Raw genomic sequence first — 14665 nt, forward strand, 5'->3', positions numbered from 1 at the left:
TTAAAATTGAATGTTATTTAAACAAATGTAGCCTGTTCTGGAAACAGAATGCAGGGAGGTTCTGAGAAATATTTTGTTTGGTTCCCTAAAATTTTTCCTGGGAAGTTTTATTTACAATCTGAGAACAAAAATGATAGGTTTTTCGAAGGTACGAAGGCTGTCCATAAATCACTCAGGACGCCCCCGACAGAGAGAGGGCCGTAGTAGGGTACTCCTATAACAGGGCATTAATATGAGAATGACCCTTAAATGCATTTTGGAGCATATTTTAATTTTTGGGTTACCAGTTGCACATGTTCAATCACCTCAACAGGTGCACAACAATGAGTATCCATCAGTATCCATCATTTCTCTATAGAACTTTTAATAACACTGCTAGCTTAGTTTGTGTTAACTGTTTTGAATTCAAAGCACAGATAGGACACATGGAAAATAGGCAAAAACGATAAAATGTTTTTATTGTGGCATTCGAAGGACAATCTTATACTTCCAGATTACTTCCACATTACTCTTCAAGTTTCGTAGATTGCAATTGACACATTTGAGCCAACTGCCATCCACCTCCTTCAAAGAGTGGGCTTGCCAAACTGCATTGCAGATGTGTTGGTAACTGTGAGTTAGCTGGTGAAAGCACCTGTCTTGTATACAGGAGACCCTGGGTATGAATCCCAGCAGTACCTGAGCTTATAACTGTTATCCCAATGACCTATATGTTACTTAGGGAACATCCTCCTGAATGCACAGGACGTACTTCGAACACCCGACAAGGTCAACATCCCCGTCATTGGCAAAAGAAAGAGACGCAGGTACAGAGGACACAGAGCGGGGTGCCTCATAAGGATCCGCAGAAGGCGAGTGGGAAAGCTGCCGTTACCGTCAATATCCCTCGCCAACGTACAATCACTGGACAATAAATTAGACGAGGTACGATCACAAATATCCTACCAACGGGACATCAAAAACTGTAACATCTTATGTTTCACAGAATCGTGGCTGAACGATGACATGGATATTCAGCTAGCGGGATATACGCTGCTAGATAGAACAGCACACTCCGGTAAGGCAAGGGGGGGCGGTCTGTACATATTTGTAAACAACATCTGGTACACGAAATCTAAGGAAGTCTCTAGATTTTGCTCGCCTGAAGTTTAGTATCTTATGATAAACTGTAGACCACCCTATTTGCCAAGAGAGTTTTCAGCTATACTTTTCGTGGCTGTTTATTTACCACCACAGACTAATGCTGGCACTAAGACCGCACTCAGTAAGCTGTATAAGGAAATAAGCAAACAGGAAACCGCTCACACAGAGGCGGTGCTCCTAGTGGCCGGGGACTTTAATGCAGGGAAACTTAAATCAGTTTCAACATGTTAAATGCGCAACCAGAGATTTATTTTTTTGATCACCTGTACTCTACACACAGAGATGCGTACAAAGCTCTCTCTCGCCCTCCATTTGGTAAATCTGACCACAATTCTATCCTCCTGATTCCTGCTTACAAGCAAAAATGAAAGCAGGAAGCACCAGTGACTCGGCCTATAAAAAAGTGGTCAGATGAAGCAGATGCTAAACTACAGGACTGTTTTGCGATCACAGACTGGAACATGTTCTGGGATTCTTCCGATGGCATCGAGGAGTACACCACATCAGTCACTGGCTTTATCAATAAGTGCATCGAGGGGGCCTCCCGGGTGGCTAAGGTGGTTAAGGGCGCTGTACTGCAGCGCCAGCTGTGCCACCAGAGACTCTGGGATCACGCTCAGTCTCTGTCGTAACCGGCTGTGACCGGGAGGTCCGTGGGGCGACGCACAATTGGTCTAGCGTCATCCGGGTTAGAGAGGGTTTGTCCGGTAGGGAAATCCTTGTCTCATCGTGCACCAGCGACTCCTGTGGCGGGCCGGGCGCAGTGCGTGCTAACCAAGGTTGCCAGGTGCACGGTGTTTCCTCCGACACATTGGTGCGGCTGGCTTCAGGGTTGGATGGCGCAATGTTAAGAAGGTTGTGTGTCGGAGGACGCATGACTTTCAACCTTCGTTTCTCCCGAGCCCGTACGGGAGTTGTAGCGATGATACAAGATAGTAGCTACTAAAACAATTGGATACCACGAAATTGGGGAGAAAAAGGGGCAAAATTTAAAAAAATAAAAATAAGTACATCGAGGACGTCGTCCCCACAGTACATACCCCAACCTGAAGCCATGGATTACAGGCAACATTCGCACTGAGCTAAAGGGTAGAGCTGCCGCTTTCAAGGTGTGGGTCTCTAACCCGGAAGCTTATAAGAAATCCTGCTATGCCTTCCGACGAACCATCAAACAGGCAAAGCACCAATACAGGGCTAAGATTGAATCGTACTACACCGGCTTCGACGCACGTCTTATGTGGCAGGGCTTGCAAACTATTACAGACTACAAAGGGGAGCACAACCGTGAGCTTCCCAGTGACACGAGCCTACCAGACGAGCTAAATTTGCTTGCTTCAAGGCATGCATGAGAGCATCAGCTGTTCCGGACGACTGTGTGATCACGCTCTCCGTAGCCAACTTGAGTAAGACCTTTAAACAGGTCAACATTCACAAGGCCGCGGGGCCAGACAGATTACCAGGACGTTTGCTCCGGGCATGTGCTGACCAACTGGCAGATGTCTTCACTGATTTTTTAAACATGTACCTGTTTGAGTCTGTAATACCAACATGTTTCAACGAGTTCAAAGCAAGAAATCAGATCCTAGCAGGATTAGAGTCAAGTATTTTCTGGTGGTCCACTCTCAATAAGAATGTGGACTGGATCAATTATATTTATTATAATCAACAGCTCTTTATCAATTATACCAGAGATGCAATAAAAGGATTGGCAGAGCAGACTGAAGCGACCAGCCTGATGGCTTGGCAGAATAGAATAGCCTTGGATATGTTACTGGCTGAAAAGGGTGGGGGGTGAATGAGGTTCGGAGCAGAATGTTGTACTTTCATCCCCGATATCACAGCTCCAGACGGATCAGTGACCAAGGCCCTGGCAGAGAACTCTGGAGTAGATAATGCTCTAACAAATTGGTTTCATTTTAAAAATATTTTTTATCCTTTATTTAACTAGACATGTCAGTTAATAAGAACACATTCTTATTTTCAATGACGGCCTAGGAACAGTGGGTTAACTGCCTGTTCAGGGGCAGAACGACAGATTTGTACCTTGTCAGCTCGGGGATTTGAACTTGCAACCTTCTGGTTACTATGCTACCCTGCCGCCCCAGGGCTGATAGTGTGTCTGGGAAATGAAAAAAATCTCATGATCACTGTGTTTTGCACAACATTCACCTGTGTGACTATGTTAGTTTTGTGCGGATGTTGTGAGAGAAGTTCTCATTTCTAGGACTGGAGAAATCGATGACGGAATAGATGGTGAGATATGGTGAGATATGGACCGATTCCGATGAAGAATACAGACTTCCAGGCCTAGGAGAAGGCTCTGTGTCTTTTAATTATGAGGAGCCAATGTTGGATGAGACTGTTTTCAATGTTTTATTAAAGGCTGTTCATTTCATGAAGATTATGATGAAGATCCTAAACCGGAAGAGTTCTAATTGGATATAGGCGTAGAACAGTCATTGACGAGGAATTGAATGTAAATACATGTATTGTTTTGCTATATTCTTGTATAAAAATGAATGTTTCCAGATAGTGTTTGATATGTCAGTATGAATTATTTAGTCATTAAGGGTGGATTGTTAAGATATTTTATCAAGGTTTAAGATAAATGATTAAATAATTCTACCCAGAAACTTAACCATTAGGATTAGACGTTATGTAGCATGAACAAGGAGTAATTCAAAATAATAAACACAGCTTCAACTAGGTTGGAGTGGGGAAGAGAGGAATGCATGTGTGTGCCTAAAGTAAGCAAAGAGAATCCTTAAACCTATGTTTGAACTGACCCAGCTATAACTTTGTGGATATAAAATAAGACAGCGAAAGCCCCTCCAGGTTTTCCATATCTGGGGGGAACTGGAACTGTCAACTAAGTGGTAATAAACTGTGGTGAGACTTCAGGAGATAATCCAGATATAGTGTGTGTGTTAGTGGGTTGGAATGGACTTTTGAATCTGCTTTGTCCTTGTCGGAGAGGAGGAGGGACATTTAAAATGATTATGACGTCACATGCGATATATAAACTGATGTACACGGTATTTTGAGCAGGGCTCTCGAGAATAAATGCTATTGGCTAATTTTGGTAGACTGGTCTCTGTCTATTTTATTCAAATAAGGATCAGACAGAGTGATTTAAATTGAATTGGTTAATGAACACATATAGGAATTGTTATATTCCTTTAACAGTAGCAAGCTCGGTGAATCTTGTTAAGATAAATCTTTATATTGTCCACATTGTAACAAAACGTATGGTTGCATAACAGCACATTGTGTAACATTACCACGGTTTTATATTGAACAATTGCGGAGCCAAGGACAACATACCTTGCTAGCCGAAGGTCAGCAAAAGAGGGGGGTACGGAAATACAGATAACCCGCGATGGACCAAACCAAAATATACAAAACTTTTACAATCACGTGTATTTACAATATAGATATGAAAAAGTGTTTGTACACCAAAAAATAACATTAGCTATGCAGCTGTAATTAAATAAAAAAAACACAGAATTATTATTATCAAATTATTAACTTGACCTGGTCTATTTGAATTGGTCCTTGTGTGCAACTTGGTGCATAATCTAGGGAAACAACATCACACTGCTACAAGTGCAGGTTTTAGGAACTGGAGAAAAGCCATTGAAAAATTCACAGCACATCAATCAACTCCCAAAACCCACCACTAAATCACACTCAAGATGATTTGCTGGCAAAGCAGTGGATCACTAGGGCAGAATTATTTTAAAGTATTGGATGGTGTGGAGGTTCAGTTTGGCGACCGTTTTGACCAGGACAGTCTAAATGTCCTGCAAAAGTTGAAAGAGCGCTTCTCACCGGGGAGTTGGATGAGTCTCTAGAACAGTACCCTGAGCTGAACATAGATTCTCTTTCAGTGCAGTTGCCGCTCTTTTGCAACAAATACCCCTGTAGCAGCAGAGGTCCTCAGGAGGCTTCCAGTGGAGGTGCAGGGGTTGGTTGACCAAGTTGAGGTGCTGATCAGAATTTTGTTTGGGGTGCCTGTGTCTTCATGTGAGGCTGAGAAGAGTTTCAGTGCACTCTTCAGGTTAAAGACTTGGCTTCGGTTTAGCATGGGCCAAGAGAGACTGAACGGCGTAGTTGTCTCTAATGTACTTAAAGACAGGCTGGACAGTCTCGAGGGAAAATATCTGCTAACAATTTGTTGGATCCATTGAAACCCACAAACATATGTTTGTTTATTTTGTTCAGTAGTGTGTATAGCAGTGGTTCTCAAACTTTTTTGGGTACTGGAACCCCTGCATATTTTTAGGCAAGGCGGGCAAGGTTTAGAGTTGTCCTCAGGGACCCCTACCCCCTCTATATTATATGTAAAGTTACTGGAATCCTTGTGGCGCTGAATACGTTCATTACACTTTTTTTTATTTCACGGACCCCTTGCAATTACACCAGGGACCCCTGTTTGAGAACCCCTGCTGTATAGTATGATATTTGTTATTTTGATTAGTAGTTTTCAGTTTTTAGTACATGACAGTACACTTACTAATTCTTTATTTTGTTATTTTATTTAAAATTGCATACTTGTCCATAGCTGCTGTTTGAAGAGTTGAGACACTGACTGTACAATAAATACATTTTTTTTTACAGATATTTTGGTTAGTCATTGAAGTAGTCCTTTCACTTTTAGAACTGTACTTATTTTGAGCATTTTGTTCTTGTAAAGATATTGGCCTTTTTAAAATGTACTAGGCAAGTCAGTTAAGAACAAATTCATATTTTCAATGATGGCTTAGGAACAGTGGGTTAACTGCCTTGATCAGGGGCAGAATAACAGATTTGTACCTTGTCAGCTCAAGGATTTGAACTTGCAACCTTTCAGTTACTAGGCCAATGCTCTAATCACTAGGCTACACTGCCACCCAAATTGCTGGTTGTAAATACAAATACCTGCATGCATACTGGACTGATAAGGAATTCTGCTATACTAATTATTATTCTTAGAAGTATTATGATGATTTAAACATTTGAAAAAGTTGGGACAACCCTTCAGTTAACTACTGTACCTATCAATTATCCAGTAGTAGTAATTCATGAAAATACATTTAACATATAACAACGTAGGCTATGTGTTACAGCACTACTTTTGGTGTCCCCCTCAGGAACTGCTCTTGAGAAATGTTCATGTAATTGTCCCCCCCCAAAGTTGATGTCAGATTTTCGCCCCTGCCCGCAAAGAGCCCCCGCATGTGACAAATAAACCTTGATTTGATTTGATATTGAGATGTGTCTGTTACTTGAACTCTGTGAAGCATTTATTTGGGCTGCAATTTCTGAGGCTGGTAACTCTAATGAACTTATCCTCTGCAGCAGGTAACTCTGGGTCTTCCTTTCCTGTGGTGGTCCTCATGAGAGCCAGTTTCATCATAGCGCTTGATGGTTTCTGCGACTGCACTTGAAGAAACTTTCAAAGTTCTTGACATTTTCTGCATTGACTGACCTTCATGTCTTAAAGTAATGATGGACTGTCATTTCTCTTTGCTTATTTGAGCTGTTCTTGCCATAATATGGCAAGGGTCTTTTCCAAAATAGGGCTATCTTCTGTATACCACCCCTACCTTGTCACAACACACCTGATTGGCTCAAACACATTAAGAAGGAAATAGAGAGAATTCCAAGAGTGTGCAAAACTGTCATCAAGGCAAAGGGTGGCTACTTTGAATAATCAAAATCAATAATATATTTGGATTTGTTTAACACTTTTTTGGTTACTACATGATTCCATATGTGTTATTTCATAGTTCTGATGTCTTCACTATTATTCTAAATTGTAGAAAATAATACAAATAAAGAAAATCCTTGGAATGAGAACATCTGTCCAAACTTTTGACTGGTACTGTATATAATATGATAACTGCTGTGCACTGTACAATTCTATATTTTTATCTCATAAAAGTATCAATTTGACATCAATTTATGTTGGAAGGTAAAACCAAATCATATATGGATGTGGCTGTAAATACTACATCATCATTCTCCATTAGCCAGTGTGCTTTAATAGGACAAAGTGGAGAGTCACTATGTACTACCATTTGTAATTATAGTGTAGTGTACAATGCACTGCTGAAATACCTGGGTGTTGTGCATAAGAACAGCCCTTGGTTTATTGGACATATAACACAACCCCCCGAGGTGCCTTATTGCAATTATGAACTGCTTAATGTAATTAATGTTTTGTCTTACCCATGATACAGTTGAAGTTGGAAGTTTACATACACCTTAACGAAATACATTTAAACTCAATTTTCACAATTCCTGACATTTAAACCAAGTAAAAATTCCCTGTATTAGGTCAGTTAGGATCACCACTTCATTTTAAGAATGTGAAATGTCAGAATAATAGTAGAGAGAGTTATTTATTTCAGCTTTTATTTCTTTCCTCACATTCCCAGTTGGTCAGAAGTTTACATACACTCAATTAGTATTTGGTAGCATTGCCTTTAAATGATTTAACTTGGGTCAAACGTTTGGGGTAGCCTTCTACAAGCTTCCCACAATAAGTTGGGTGAATTCTGGCCCGTTCCTACTGACAGAGCTGGGGTAACTGAGTCAGGTTTCTAGGCCTCCTTGCTCACACACACTTTTTCAGTTCTTCAAAAACATTTTCTAAAGGATTGAGGTCAGGGCATTGTGATGGCCACTCCAATACCTTGACTTTGTTGTCCTTAAGCCATTTTGACACAGCTTTGGAAGTATGCTTGGGGTCATTGTGCATTTGGAAGACCCATTTGCGACCAAGCTTTAACTTTCTGACTGATGTCTTGAGATGTTGCTCAATATATCCACATAATTTTCATTCCTCATGAGGCCATCTATTTTGGGAAGTGCGCCAGACCCTCCTGTAGCAAAGCACACCCACAACATGATGCTGCCACCCCCGTGCTTCACGGTTGGGATGGTGTTCTTTGGCTTGCAAGCCTCCCCCTTTGTCCTCCAAACATAACAATGGTCATTATGGCCAAACAGTTTTATTTTTGTTTCATCAGACCAGAGGACATTTCTCCAAAAAGTACAATATTTCTCCCCATGTGCAGTTGGAAACCGTAGTCTGGCTTTTTTATGGTGGTTTTGGAGCAGTAGCTTCTTCCTTGCTGAGTGGCCTTTCAGGTTATGTCGATATAGGGCTCGTTTTACTGTGGATTTAGAAACTTTCATACCTGTTTCCTCCAGCATCTTCACAAGGTCCTTTGCTGTTGTTCTGGGATTGATTTGCACTTTTCGCACCAAAGTACGTTCATCTCTAGTAGACAGAACAAGTCTCCTTCCTGAGTGGTATGAAGTGAGACACAGAGTAGGTGAAAGGATGAAAGGAAAGGATGATCTCTCCATGTGAGGTTCACTCCTTGAAGCATGGAGGAGGAGGTGTGATGGTGTGGGGGTGCTTTGCTGGTGACACTCTGTGATTTATTTAGAATTCAAGGCACACTTAACCAGCATGGTTACCACAGCATTCTGCAGCGATACCCCATCCCATCTGGTTTGGGCTTAGTGGGACTATTCTTTTTTTTCAACAGGACAATGAGGCGGCAGTGTAGCCTAGTGGTTAGAGTGTTGGACTAGTAACCGGAAGTTGCAAGTTCCAAGTTGAAATCCCCGAGCTGACAAGGTACAAATCTGTCGTTCTGCCCCTGAACAGGCAGTTAACCCACTGTTCCTAGGCCGTCAATGTAAATAAGAATTTGTTCTTAATTAACTGACTTGCCTAGTTAAATAAAGGTAAAAAAAAAAAAAAAATCAATAAAAATGATTCAACACACCTCCAGGCTTTGTAAGGGCTATTTGACCAAGAAGGAGAGTGATGGGGTGCTGCATCAGATGATCTGACCTCAACTCAATTGAGATGGTTTTGGACCGCAGAGCGAAGGAAAAGCATCCAACAAGTGCTCAGCATATATGGGAAGTCCTTCGAAACTGTTGGAAAAGCATTCCAGGTGAAGCTGGTTTAGAAAAAGCATAGAGTGTGCAAAGCTGTCATCAAGGCAAAGGGTGGCTACTTTGAAGAATCAAAAACATATTTGAATTTGTTAAACACTATTTTGGTTACTACATGATTCCACATGTGTTATTTTATAGTTTTGATGTCTACACTAGTATTCTACAATGTAGAAAATAGTAAAAGTAAAGAAAAACCCTTGGATGAGTAGATGTGTCCAAAATTTTGACTGGTACTGTACGTACATGCAAATAAATACACACACACACACACACACACACACACACACACACACACACACACACACACACACACACACACACACACACACACACACACACACACACACACACACACACACATACATATATATATATATAAACATTTGGGGTCACTTAGAAATGTCCTTGTTGAAATGCACATGTTTTGTCCATTAAAATAACATCAAATTGATCAGAAATACAGTGTAGACATTGTTAATGTTGTAAATTACTATTGTAGCTGGAAACAGCTCACAAGTCCTCAACTGGCAGCTTCATTAACTTCTTGGATATAGGGGGCGCTATTTTAATTTTTGGATGAAAAACGTTCCCGTTTTAAACAAGATATTTTGTCACGAAAAGATGCTCGACTATGCATATAATTGACAGCTTTGGAAAGAAAACACTCTGATGTTTCCAAAACTGCAGAGATATTGTCTGTGAGTGCCACAGAACTGATGTTATAGAAAAAACCCAGATAAAAATACAATCAGGAAGTGCCGCATTTTTTGAAACCGCCTCATGGCAATGACTCCTTATATGGCTGTGGAGGAGCTAGGAGTCAGCTTACCTTTTCCACGTTTTCCCCAAGGTGTCTGCAGCATTGTGACGTATTTGTAGGCATATCATTGGAAGATTGACCATAAGACACTACATCTACCAGGTGGTTGCTTGGTGTCCTCCGTCGCAATTATTGCGTAATCTCCAGCTGCAGTATTTTTCCGTTTGCCTCGGATGAGAAATCGACTGCCAGGAATGACTTTTCATCTAATAGAATTGTGAAAAACACCTTGAGGATTGATTCTAAACAACGTTTGCCATGTTTCTGTCGATATTATGGAGCTAATTTGGAAAAAAGTTTGGCGTTGTGTTGACTGCATTTCGTTTTTTGTTTCTTAGCCAAACGTGATGAACAAAACGGTTTGTATATAATTGACAGCTTTGGAAAGAAAACACTGACGTTTCCAAAACTGCAAAGATATTGTCTGTGAGTGACACATAACTAATGCTACAGGCGAAACCAAGATGAAATTTCATACAGGAAGTGCGCCAGATTTTGAATGCGCTGTGTTCCAATGTCTCCTTATATGGCTGTGAATGCGCCAGGAATGAGCCTACACTTTCTGTCGTTTCCCCAAGGTGTCTGCAGCATTGTGACGTATTTGTAGGCAAATCATTGGAAGATTGACCTTAAGAGACAACATCTACCAGGTGGCCGCTTGGGGTCCTCCGTTGCAATTATTGCGGAATCTCCAGCTGCGTGTATTTTTCGTTTGCTTTTGAGGAGAAACACAGCTGCCACGAATGATTTATCATCGAATAGATATGTGAAAAACACCTTGAGGATTGATTCTAAACAACGTTTGCCATGTTTCTGTTTGACATTATGGAGTTAATTTGGTAAAACGTTCGGCGTTGTAGAGACTGCATTTTGGATTTTTTTCTTAGCCAAACGTGATGAACAATACGGAGCGATTTCTCCTACACAAGTAATCTTTTTGGAAAAACTGAACATTTGCTATCTAACTGAGAGTCTCCTCATTGAAAACATACGAAGTTCTTCAAAGGTAAATTATTTTATTTGAATGCTTTTCTTGTTTTTGTGAAAATGTTGCCTGCTGAATGCTAGGCTTAATGCTATACTAGCTATCAATACTCTTACACAAATGCTTGTGTAGCTATGGTTGAAAATCTGAGATGACAGTGTTGTTAACAAAAGGCTAAGCTTGTGAGCCAATATATTTATTTCATTTCATTTGCGATTTTCATGAATAGAAAAAGTTGCGTTATGCTAAAAAGAAAAAAAAAAAGGAACATTTGCTATCTAACTGGGAGTCTCCTCATTGAAAGCATCTGAAGTTCTTCAAAGGTAAATGATTTAATTGGGTTGCTTTTCTTATTTTTGTGAAAATGTTGCCTGCTGCCAGCACAGCCTAGCATAGCATTATGCTATGCTAAACTTACACAAATGCTTGTCTAGTGTTGGCTGTAACGCATATTTTGAAAATCTGAGATGACAGTGTTGTTAACAAAAGGCTAAGCTTGTATTTTGAATATATTTATTTCATTTCATTTGCGATTTTCATGAATAGGAAACGTTGCGTTATGGTAATGTGCTTGAGGCTATGATTACGCTCCCGGATACGGGATTGCTCGTCGCTAGAGGTTAAAAAACATATTATTAAAGAGTGGAGGGAGGACAGTGGCCTCCCTGTGAACAGAAGTTATCATGTTTTGTTTTGCCTGTAATTTATAACTTTTTGTTCACCTGACTAAGTAATGTTAGATGTAAGGAAACACCCCACTGAAATGGACAAAAATGAATGGGAACATATTGGCACTGTACGAAACATATACACGATGTACAATACCACTCAATTGGACGTCGTTTCATTCAAAGTTCATTGCAAATGCCATATGGCAAATCCAATAGATGGCGAGTGCGCTCCATCATCATTTGTCATATTGCAAATGTAACACAAGTCAAGACCCAAGGGTAAAATTTTGAAAATTTCACCCCCTTAAAACAGTGCTTTCTGGACCGTTTTTTGAGAATCTTTCGATTTTTTTGTCAATTACACATGTATAAGAACTGTGTGAACATACTTTTGTCAAATTTAATTATAATAATATATATAGATTTTTTTACTTGTCCATAAGGCATATGTTTTGTCCATTTGCAATATGATTTCATAGGAAGTCAAAAGTCACTTTTTTTGTTTGTTTTGCCAAATGCCATAAGAAATGTCGAAATGCAATATGAAAGATTTGAAAGTGCCAAATCAGGATGTTATGTACATTTGCCACGTACGATCATAGGAAGTCGGTTTACAAACCCAAAAGTCAGTGAACCATGTCCAAAAGGCATTTATACTGCCCAAATGATATATAGCACTATGTTAAGCCTTGAATCAACCTAGATGGTCTATTTGTCATGTATGATCAGGGAGAAGTGGGACTCTGTTGTTTTTTAACGATTTTTTTGAAAAACGTCCAAAATGACAAGGATGGGCACGGGTGGGGGGTGCTCCCTAACCAACCGTGGACCCCTTGCTACCCCGTAATGGCATAACAAAACATTTTAATAATGTGCTCCTGGTAACCCGTCCCAATCACCAGGTGCACGGCTGTCCATTTGCAATATGTTTCAATGGACATTTACCATCATGATTTTGACATGCTCAACAATTCTGCAGAAATGCGAAATTGACTGGCCTGATGAACTCGGGATGGCCGGGAAGTGATAGTGGTTCCTCTCTATCGCTCGTTGTGTTGATTTCATCATGTCCATTTGGTGATGTTTTTTCGCTGTTGTATCATATTGCAAATGTACTGTGCATTTGCAATATGTTTCAATGGGCATTTGCCATCACGAATTTGACACGCTCAAAACTCCTGCAGAAATGCAAAATTGACTGGGCCGATGAACTCGGGATGGCCGGGAAGTGCTAATGGTTCCTCTCCATCGCTTGATGGTGACATGAGAGAAGAGGGACTCTGATGTTTTTTAATGTTTTTTGAAAAATGTCCAAAATGACCAGGGGCATTGGATGGGCACATATGGTGGGGGGGTAATCCCTACCGAACCGTGGACCACCTGCACACCCTTAAAGGCTTTTAAAACCATTATAAAAATGTTATCCTGGTAACCCGTTCCAATCACCAGGCGCACAGCTGTCCATTTGCAATATGTTTCAATGGGCATTTACCATCACAAATTTGACATGCTCAAAAAAAATTCAGGATTGCGAAATGGACTGGCCCGATGAACTCGGGCTGACCGGGCAGTGATTATGGTTCCTCTCCATCGCTCGTTGGTGTTGATTTCAGAATGTCATTTTGGTGATGGTACCTCACTGTTTAAACATATTGCAAATGGACAAAAGTCAGCCAGCAAGTCACCGTCCATCAGTCAATTAGATGTCATTCTGACACCAAACTGATACAAACTGACACCACGCCCACTTTTTCCATCTCGTTTAGAAGCCAACTATCGCATATTTCAGAACAGGCCCAAAATTCACAGCACCTTCTGTTCAAACCATAATAAAAATATAAAACACGTAGTTACATTCTAGCTGTGGGTCCAGTTCTGACATTATGTGTAGGCCGAGCTGAGGCGACCCTGAATCCCAAGTTTCAGCTCGATAGGTGGTTTGGAGCCTTAATTGGTGTTGAAAATCCACATTTTTCAGGCGTTGCTACGGGGTCCTTGAATGAGCTATCGGACAGAAACGTTAGGGTCCGTCATTTTTGTGATGTCAAAATGAATTGAAGTTATTGCAAATGTACGAGGCTGTTTCTCGGTCTGAGAACCTTCTAGAGCCACATAACTCACCGTGCACTATTGACTTGATCTATTGAACAGGTTTCTAAAGTTTCAGAGCTCTAGGTCTGACAGTTCTTTGATAGTTCGAACAAAGGCAACTATTGCATGCTCTGTCTGTCTCTAAGCCCCAATGTGTCCCTCCATCCTTGCTGTGTGGGTGTGTGAGAGGTTTTATTGGACATTTGATGGGATGAATGACTGATTTACAGTCCATGAGGGTTGCCTAATAACACATATGAAGTTTTGGAAAAATCTGACTTTTTTAGCCCTTTGAAACAGCCCCTATGACACCAATTATGGCACTTCCGGTTAGCACAGGAAGCTAAAAGTAAACACATATCCTGATTGGGGTATGCTTTTACAGAATCCTAAGTTTTAAATGTTTACGTTAAGAACTGACCGATTTACACAGCGTTGAATGCAATATTTATCACAAACTGCTGGTTGGGGAATGGAAAAACACTTTTAGGGTGATTTTAACCACCTCCGGTTGCTCCAGAAAGCTTAGAATCAACACAGGTAGACCTCATAGTGGCCTGATGAATTGTCATCAAAGACAGGTTCATAAGACATTCATAACTCACATAGGCTTCCGTTTGAATTTAGGAGTGCAGGCAATGTATTCCTATGGGGAGAGAAGTCATTGAAAACTGTTTGATGTAAACACCTTCTTTTAATTGTTAACCTCTTGAAATTAGGGGGCACTATTTTCATTTTTGGAAAAATAACATTCCCAAAGTAAACGGGCTATTTTTCAGGACCAGATAATAGAATATGCATAAAATTGACAGCTTAGGATAGAAAACACTCTAATGTTTCCAAAACTGTAAAAAATATTGTCTGTGAGTATAACAGAACTGATATTGCAGGCGAAACCCAGAGACAAATGTAACCAGGAAGTGGCTTCTATTTAGAAAACTCCATGTTCCATACCTCCCATTGCTCCATTTAAAAGGATATTTCCTATCG

This window comes from Oncorhynchus tshawytscha, linkage group LG02, assembly GCF_018296145.1.
Source record: "Oncorhynchus tshawytscha isolate Ot180627B linkage group LG02, Otsh_v2.0, whole genome shotgun sequence".
Taxonomy (NCBI): domain Eukaryota; kingdom Metazoa; phylum Chordata; class Actinopteri; order Salmoniformes; family Salmonidae; genus Oncorhynchus; species Oncorhynchus tshawytscha.